Source organism: Spinacia oleracea, unplaced genomic scaffold (assembly GCF_020520425.1).
Source record: "Spinacia oleracea cultivar Varoflay unplaced genomic scaffold, BTI_SOV_V1 SOVchr0_019, whole genome shotgun sequence".
In the NCBI taxonomy this organism is placed as follows: Eukaryota; Viridiplantae; Streptophyta; class Magnoliopsida; order Caryophyllales; family Amaranthaceae; genus Spinacia; species Spinacia oleracea.
The window spans coordinates 32501-42500 of record NW_026614347.1 but is presented as its reverse complement, the minus strand read 5'-3'; positions in this window follow the sequence as shown (position 1 = coordinate 42500).

The window sequence follows — 10000 nt, the reverse complement described above, 5'->3', positions numbered from 1 at the left end:
GTAGAAGGTGAAATCTACGAAGTACATGCTTGACTCTCTGGTGGTGTCTAGGCTCTTTTGCCTGTGCAATAGCTCCGTTATTATCACAATACAGGGCTATTGGTCCTTTAATGGAGGGGACTACACCAAGTTCTCCTATGAACTTCCTTAGCCATATAGCTTCCTTTGCTGCTTCATGTGCAGCAATGTACTCCGCTTCAGTTGTAGAATCCGCAATGGTGCTTTGCTTAGCACTTTTCCAGCTTACTGCTCCTCCGTTGAGGCAGAAGACAAACCCAGACTGTGATCTGAAATCATCTTTGTCGGTTTGGAAACTTGCGTCCGTATAGCCTTTAACAATTAATTCATCATCTCCACCATAGACCAGGAAGTCATCTTTGTGCCTTTTCAGGTACTTCAGAATATTCTTGGCAGCAGTCCAATGCGCCTCTCCTGGGTCTGACTGGTATCTGCTCGTAGCACTGAGTGCGTACGCAACATCCGGGCGTGTACATATCATAGCATACATTATTGAACCAATCAATGATGCATATGGAATCCCATTCATTCGTCTACGCTCATCAAGTGTTTTTGGGCACTGAGTCTTGCTTAGAGTCATTCCATGAGACATGGGTAGGTAGCCTCGCTTGGAGTCCGCCATCTTGAACCTATCAAGCACCTTATTGATATAAGTGCTTTGACTAAGTCCAATCATCTTTTTAGATCTATCTCTGTAAATCTTGATGCCCAATATGTACTGTGCTTCTCCTAGATCCTTCATCGAAAAACATTTCCCAAGCCAAATCTTGACAGAGTTCAACATAGGAATGTCATTTCCGATAAGCAATATGTCGTCGACATATAATACTAGGAAAGCAATTTTGCTCCCACTGACCTTCTTGTATACACAAGATTCGTCCGCGTTCTTGATGAAACCAAAGTCACTGACTGCTTCATCAAAACGTATATTCCAGCTCCTGGATGCCTGCTTCAATCCGTAGATTGACTTCTTTAGCTTGCATACCTTTTTAGCATTCTTTGGATCCTCAAAACCTTCAGGCTGTGTCATAAACACAGTTTCTGTTAAAACGCCGTTTAAGAAAGCAGTTTTGACATCCATCTGCCATATTTCGTAATCGTAATATGCAGCGATTGCTAACATTATTCGAATAGACTTTAGCATTGCAACTGGTGAAAAGGTTTCATCGTAATCCACACCGTGGACTTGCCTGTAACCTTTCGCAACCAATCTAGCTTTGAAAACTTCAAGTTTCCCATCCTTGTCCTTTTTCAGTTTGAAAACCCATTTGCTTCCAATGGCTTGGTAGCCATCTGGCAAATCGACCAAATCCCATACTTGGTTTTCAGACATGGAGTCTAATTCAGATTGCATGGCTTCTTGCCACTGCTTGGAGCTAGGGCTCGTCATAGCTTGCTTGTAAGTCGCAGGTTCATCACTTTCAAGTAATAGAACGTCATAGCTCTCGTTCGTCAAAATACCTAAGTACCTTTCCGGTTGAGATCTATATCTTTGCGATCTACGCGGGGTAACATTTCTAGATTGACCATGATTCTCACCAGATTCTTCTAAAGATCTCTGAGTTTCATCCTGAATGTCATCTTGAGCATTCTCTAGAGTTTGTTGTTCGACTCGAATTTCTTCGAGGTCTACTTTTCTCCCACTTGTCATTTTGGAAATGTGATCTTTCTCCAAAAAGACACCATCTCGAGCAACAAACACTTTGTTCTCAGATGTATTGTAGAAGTAATACCCCTTTGTTTCCTTTGGATAGCCCACAAGGATACATTTGTCAGATTTTGGATGAAGTTTGTCTGAAATTAATCGTTTGACGTATACTTCACATCCCCAAATCTTAAGAAAAGACACATTTGGAGGCTTTCCAAACCATAATTCGTATGGAGTCTTTTCGACAGCTTTAGACGGAGCTCTATTTATAGTGAGTGCAGCTGTATTTAGTGCATGTCCCCAAAATTCTAATGGAAGTTCGGCCTGACCCATCATTGACCTGACCATGTCTAGCAAGGTTCTGTTCCTCCGTTCTGACACACCGTTCCATTGTGGTGTTCCAGGAGGAGTCAATTCTGATAGAATTCCACATTCTTTCAGATGGTCATCAAATTCATAGCTCAGATATTCACCGCCTCTATCAGACCGCAGTGCCTTGATCTTCTTGCCTAATTGATTCTCTACTTCACTCTGGAATTCCTTGAATTTGTCAAAGGATTCAGACTTATGCTTCATTAGGTAGACATAACCATACCTACTGAAGTCATCAGTGAAAGTGATAAAGTAGCTGAAACCACCTCTAGCATTTGTACTCATTGGTCCACATACATCTGTATGGATTAAACCCAATAGTTCATTTGCTCTTTCTCCAACTTTAGAGAAAGGTTGCTTTGTCATTTTGCCAAGTAAACATGATTCGCATTTACCATAATCCTCTAAGTCAAATGGTTCTAGAATTCCTTCCCTTTGAAGTCTTTCTAAGCGTTTCAAGTTTATATGGCCTAATCGACAATGCCACAGATAGGTGAGATCTGAATCATCCTTTTTGGCCTTTTTGGTATTTATGTTATATACTTGTTTGTCGTGATCTAATAAATAAAGTCCATTGACTAATCTAGCAGATCCATAAAACATCTCTTTAAAATAAAACGAACAACTATTGTCTTTTATTATAAAGGAAAATCCCTTAGCATCTAAGCAAGAAACTGAAATGATGTTTTTAGTAAGACTTGGAACATGGAAACATTCTTCCAGTTCCAAAACTAGCCCGGAGGGCAACGACAAATAGTAAGTTCCTACGGCTAATGCAGCAATCCGTGCTCCATTTCCCACTCGTAGGTCGACTTCTCCCTTGCTTAACTTTCTACTTCTTCTTAGTCCCTGTGGATTGGAACATAAGTGTGAGCCACAACCTGTATCTAATACCCAAGAAGTTGAATTAGCAAGTATACAGTCTATAACGAAAATACCTGAAGATGGAACGACTGTTCCGTTCTTCTGATCTTCCTTTAGCTTTGGACATTCTCTTTTGTAATGGCCTATTCCATCACAATAAAGACAGCTTGATGTGGACTTGTCCTGCTTTGATTTAGCATTGCCCTTGGACTTTCCACCTTTCTTGAATGGTCTCTTTCTAGCCTTGAGTAAATCTTTGGCTTCACAGTCCAGTACTATTTCAGCCTTTCTGACAAGGTGAATAAATTCTGCAACTGTTTCTTCTCTTGGTTCACTTAGGTATTGTTGCTTGAAGCGACCAAACCCACTGTGTAGTGAATTGAGCAAGACAGAGACTGCCATCCTTTCGCTTATTGGTGTTCCTAGTAGACTTAGGCGATCAAAATATGAACACATAAGATCCACATGGAACCTCAGTGGGACGCCTACCCTCTGTTTAGTGCGAAGGAGCTGAACATGTGTTTCTTGGACCTCCATCCTATAACACCTGTTGGGAGAACTAACCTTTAGCCCAGACATTGATTCAATCAACTCATGGACGTTCAGGTCCCTGTCCTCCGTATTTCCACGACAGATATCCCTCAGATTCTTGATGAGCGTAAAAGGTTCATAGGCTACAAACCTTCTAGCCCAATCATCAGGGATATTGTTCAGCATGAGACTCATAACCTTTTTGAGATCCGCATCCCAGGCGTAAAATCTCTCAGGGGTCATGTCTCTGGCATAGTAGCTTGGCATGGGATGTGATAGTACATACTCAAGTCCATTGAGTTTGACTATTTCAACTAGCTTAGCTTCCCATTCAAGAAAATTTGTCAGGTTCAGCTTGACCATAAGCTCAGAACCTATGATGATGTTTTGATTGTTGTTTGCCATATTAAAACTACAATTGAAAAGAATAAACAAATAAATAACCATTCACAGTTTCTCTTAATAAACTTAAATTCTAGCATACATGCATAATTCAATGTTTATTAAGCATTTTATTCAAGTTATGTGTTCCGGCAGGTGTGAATAAAATGATTCCAAGATCCTAAAATCATTGAAGAACTAAGCACAGTTTGTCGACTTAATCCTAGAACATCTTAGGTAAGCAAAAGCCTTTTGCTAATAGTCTAGAAACTATTCTTGGTTGATAGGTACGTCTAAGAACTTATTAGGTAAACCTATCGAATTTGCCACGACATAAAAGGACTCCTTACTTATATCGTTGAGTTTCACCAAAACTAACATGTACTCACAATTATTTGTGTACCTTGCCCCTTTAGGACCAATAAGTAACACCTCGCTGAGCGAAAACTATTACTAGATTGATGTAAAGGATATCCAAGCAAGTGTATATTTTGGCATGGCACCTTTTAACTCAATTTTTAAGTTTGGAACTTAAGGCTCTTACTATGTTGGTTAGATTTTAAGTGAACTAAAATCCTTAATCATGCAACATAATCAAGCTTTTGATCTCATGCATTTTAAGACATATTTAAAGCAATAAATAACTTAAAACATGCATAAGATATTTGTGATCTAGTATGGCCCGACTTCATCTTGAAGCTTTGACTTCAAAGTCCGTCTTGAAAATCTCCGTGGGAGGCACCATTTTCTTCAAATAGGATAAGTTATAACTAATTACAACTATTTGATGGTACGCAGACCATATTTGAATTGAAAAACAACTTTGGTACTTTAGACCAATTACATTCAAATTAATGGTACGCAGACCATATTTTCTATCCTATTTGGGCCATACTAGTCACTTCATAACCTGCAAAACAGTACATATACAATATATACCATTCACCCATTCATTATCATGAATGGCCCACATAGCTGGTTAGTAAAACACATTATGCATCACGTAAACATTTGCAGCAATTAATCAAGGTCACCAATAATCTACCAATTATTCAGTCCTTATTAATTCTAATCGAGTTGTTTTAACCTTAAGGATTTGTAGACCTAATCAAGAGTTTATGACTAAAAGCACTCCCACTCAAACCAATAAATTCATATGCTTTACTAATTTTAAACATAAAATTGTATTTCTAGTCTAACCGGAAACATACAAATTTAATTAAAATTTAAAGCTCATATAAATTTATAATTGAATCCAAAATTTAATTTAATTTCAGTCGCATTTAAATTAATTCATGATTTTAATTTTAGTAAAATAATTAGAATAAATTCCATTTATTATAATTATAATATTCAAAATTAAAATCCAAGAAATTAATTCAAATTATTAATTTTAAAATTAATTAAAATTACGTGAACTGAAATTTTCAAATTAAACATTCAAAACGATCTAATCGAAACGCAAACACCCTACGCGTTGCACGCCCATGGGCTGTACGCACACAGCCATTGCTGGCCATGTGCGCGCAGCCCATGCGCTCGTTGCATAGCTGCTGCTTTCCCATACGCAAGCCTCCGCACAGCGCCCCATCGCACGCGAGCTATCGCTCGCAGTGCGCGCGCGAGATCGCTCGCTGGGCGCGCTGGTTCGCTCGCTGGCGCGCGAGATCGCTCGCTGGCGCGCGAGATCGCTCGCTGGTGCGCGCGAGCCATCGCTCGCTGGCGCGCTGCATCGCTCGCTGGTGCGCGCGAGCCATCGCTCGCTGGTGCGCGACATCGCTCGCTGGGCGGGCGACGTCGCGCGCTGTGCGCGCGAGTGATGCTGTGCACAGCGCTCGTGGCACGCGAGCTTGCGCTCGCTGCGCACGAGGCTGCGCGCTGTTGTGCGAGGCAGCGCGCGCTGTGGCGCAGCTCGCTTGCTGCCCACACGCGACTGCCTTGGCTCGCCCCTCGCCCATGCCCATCCGTTCATTGCTCGTGGCACACGACACAAGGCAGGGCTGCTGCCTTGCGCTCGTGCACTACGCCCTTGCTCATTGCATTCGTGCCGCACGGGCGACGAGCTCCCTTGCTCGTCGTCGCATGCCCGCATTATACAACACCCCTCAAGGGTAACACGAAGCGTCCATTGCTTCGTGCGTGCAAGTTATTTGAACGAATCGCATAAAAATTTAAAATTTATATTTAAATTTAATGACAAATTAATAAATAATATTAATTTCATAATTTTAGGGCGAAAAAATCGAAAATTTATTATCCAATTGATTTCCGATTGATATGGATTCAAGTCTAGGTCATAAAAATTTAAAATTTATCGTAAATTTACAATTTTTATGGTGGTTTTTAATCATAGGTTTCTAATTAAATTACAATTAATTATGAAAATCAAATTAATTCTAAATTATTCTAATTTTCAACAAATTAATCATAATTACAAATTAGATTGCATAATTAACAAGACTAGGCATTCAAACTTGTTAAACATATGCAGTAGGTCAATCAAAAATTCAAGATTTATCAACAAGAATCGCAAATATTTAATTTAACATCTTAAATTTACGAAATTTTGCATCCGAAAAACTAAAACCTTCGAAAAGTCATAGTTAGGCTTCGAATTTGAGAATTCTGGGTTCGGCAGAAAAATACTATTTTTGTCAAAATTTTAGAATGCCTTTTACATGCGGAATTGACACAAAAATCACTCAATTCGGATGAGTAATGAAGAAACTGCCGAAAAACTGCGTACATATAATTAAATAAACGCAATTTGCAATTAATTAACAATTACGAAAATTAATCACCCCTTTTAATTCTTGCAAATTTGTAATATTTAACCATGTTCATGCAATTTAGATTATGAAAATAATAAGGGGCTCGTGATACCACTGTTAGGTTATGATACATATGACATTTACATAGATCATGCGGAAACAACCATTAACCCAGGAAACATATTATTTACACATAATCATATAGCATAATTAGATGCATACTCTTTGTTGCGTGCCTTCCCTAGCTGCGCCCGAACCGAACAAGAACAAGTCTTTTAGGACTCCAAGTGTCGTCCCTCCGTAGAAAGTCCACAGCACGTCCGGATCCGCCTTAAGATTGACCAACTAGAATCGCCCTTAAGGTACTCAGAAAATTCGGCACTTTTGGGGCAAGATGGGTGTTTGAATTTTCTCTCAAAAAACTCACTTTTGAATACTTTGAAACTTGTATATAAATTATGACCCCTAGGCCTTTATTTATAGAGTTATGGAAAAGGAATCGTAATCCTAGTAGGATGCGAATTAATTGGAATTAGAATTCTACATGAATTCTACTTAATCAATTTATCCAATAGGAATAGACATTTAATCATACACTGACTCTTGCAGATTCAGGAATCTCGCATGAGCTCAAACTCACACACACACGGCAGCCACAAGGGCTGCCCACGCATGCGAGCAGCAGCCCACGCAGCGCGGCCCACGCATGCGCGGCCTTGTGCGCGCTGGGCTGTGGCGTGCGTGCTTGCTGGGCGATGGCCTGGCTTCGTGCTGGGCCTTCGTCCGGCAGGCCTCGTCCGATGCTAATTCGTACGATACGCTTCCGATTAAATTTCCATTTCCGGAATCTATTTCCGATACGAACAATATTTAATATTTCCGATTCCGGAATTAATTTCCGTTTCGAACAGATATTTAATATTTCCGTTTCCGGAATTATTTTCCGATTCCGGTAATATTTCCGATTCTGACAATATTTCCGTTTCCGGCAATATTTCCGATTCTGGTAATATTTCCATTTCCAATAATATTTTCCGATACGTACCATGTTTCCGTTTCCGGTAACATCTACGACTTGGATAATATTCATATTTCCGATACGATCCATATTTCCGTTTCCGGCAATATCATCGTTTCCGGAGTATTCATTTCTTGCCTGTGACGATCTTAGCTCCCACTGAAACCAAGATCCGTCGGTTCCGAATATTCATAGATGGAGTATTTAATGCCATTAAATACTTGATCCGTTTACGTACTATTTGTGTGACCCTACGGGTTCAGTCAAGAGTAAGCTGTGGATTAATATCATTAATTCCACTTGAACTGAAGCGGCCTCTAGCTAGGCATTCAGCTCACTTGATCTCACTGAATTATTAACTTGTTAATTAATACTGAACCGCATTTATTAGACTTAACATAGAATGCATACTTGGACCAAGGGCATTATTTCCTTCACACTCGCCCAAGGCCTGTATAGCACTTGGAGCGAACACTGAAGAGGTTTATCGGCGTGCGGTTCGATGCACAAGCATGGAGCCCGCCAGCTAAAAAAACCAAACACCACTCACACGCGTAGCTTACCGCTTCGCCAAGAAACAACGAGCTTGCATCCCACGACCACAAAGTGGCCGCAAGGATGGGCTAGAAGTCCCCCGACTAGCACCGTTTGACGTGAAAGAAACAAATCGAGGCGGGACAACACTGGCTAAGGTTAGCTAACACAACCTCGACTAGAATTAGACTGCACCCACATGCCGCTTGATATCGCCCGCATCCGGGAACAGTCCGCATCGAGTTTCGGAAAACATTACCACACCAAAGCCAAAAGGGACAAGAGGACCACACCAAAGCCAAAAGCTCCCATCAACTATAGTACCCGTTCCTGGTTTGCTCGAAGGAACGACGACGAGATTTAGTATGCGCCTGTGTGCTGCTTAGTCCGTTGCCCGCACACTAGAACACACCGCATCCGGTCATCGATTCCCAAGCTCCCCTACAATACCTACGAGGTTTGTTCGAAGGACGACGTCAACTAGATTTTAGTCCGCGCTCGTAGGCTGCTTTGTCCGCTGCCCGCAAAAACAGACCGCATCCGGTCGACAAGTCCCAAACTCCCCTCCGCTAAATTCCCTCAATGCATACCCGGATTTTGTTTCCGAACAACGAAAACTCGAGGTCAAGTCGGTACTATGGCCGTGTCGCAGGCCAATTCCACTACCGTCATCCCCCGAAACACTCCGTCAATCGAGCCGTAAAAACTCGTGGTCAAGTCGGGATTTCTTCCGTATAGCGGGCCGAATCCACCACCGTCATCCCACGAATTCTTAAAGCCAACAACAAAATTTGGTCACAATTCCTACGAGGTTTGTTCGAAGGACGACGTCAACTAGATTTTAGTCCGCGCTCGTAGGCTGCTCGTTCCGCTGCCCGCAAGAACAGACCGCATCCGGTCGACAAGTCCCAAACTCCCCTCCGCTAACCCATCCGAGAGACGACCGCGGGACCATTGCAGCACACGAAAAACCGAGGTCAAGTCGGGACGTTAGCCGTATTGCGGGCCAAATCCACCACCGTCATCCCCCGAATTTACGGAGCCGAAAAATTCCCTCAATGCATCGTTGGATTTTGTTTCCGACCAACGAAAACTCGAGGTCAAGTCGGTACTATGGCCGTGTCGCAGGCCAATTCCACTACCGTCATCCCCCGAAAACTCCGTCAATCGAGCCGTAAAAACTCGTGGTCAAGTCGGGACTTTTTCCGTATAGCGGGCCGAATCCACCACCGTCATCCCACAAATTCTTATAGCCAACAACAAAATCCGTCAATGCTTTGTGGGTATTTTTTATCAAAAAAAAAAATCCGGGTCAAGTCGGGTCTCGGGCCATATCTCGGGCACCCGGTCCACCACCGTCATCCCCGAAAATTTTTCCATCCCTCGAATAATCCCACCGTCGTCCCTCGAATGCGATGGGCATGTGTAGTGTCGTAGGGGGGCCGACCATGCCCATCGCTGCCCACAAGAGAGTGCCTATGCCCACCAGCGCCCAGCCATCCTTCCACTCTCACCCTCCCCCTATAGAGGTTTATTTTGAATTAGCTATAATTTTCTAGTGAACACCCAAGTGACAGTAACGTAATAATGGCTCAAAACTTGAGTTTTTGTGATAATAATGCCCCGTTTTTTTTGTTGGAAAACTTTATATGGGCATTAAGCTTAATTTTGGTGATTTTTTTTTTGCAAAAAAATTATTTTTTTTCCCGGAAATGGGGAAAATAGGGGTAAAAACGGGAAAAATCCCAAAAAAAATCAAAAAAAATCCCAAAAAATCCCAAAAAATAGGAAAAGACATATAAATATATATAGAAAACATTGGTGTTGGAAATTTTTATTTTGGGACCTCGGGGGGTGCCCGGG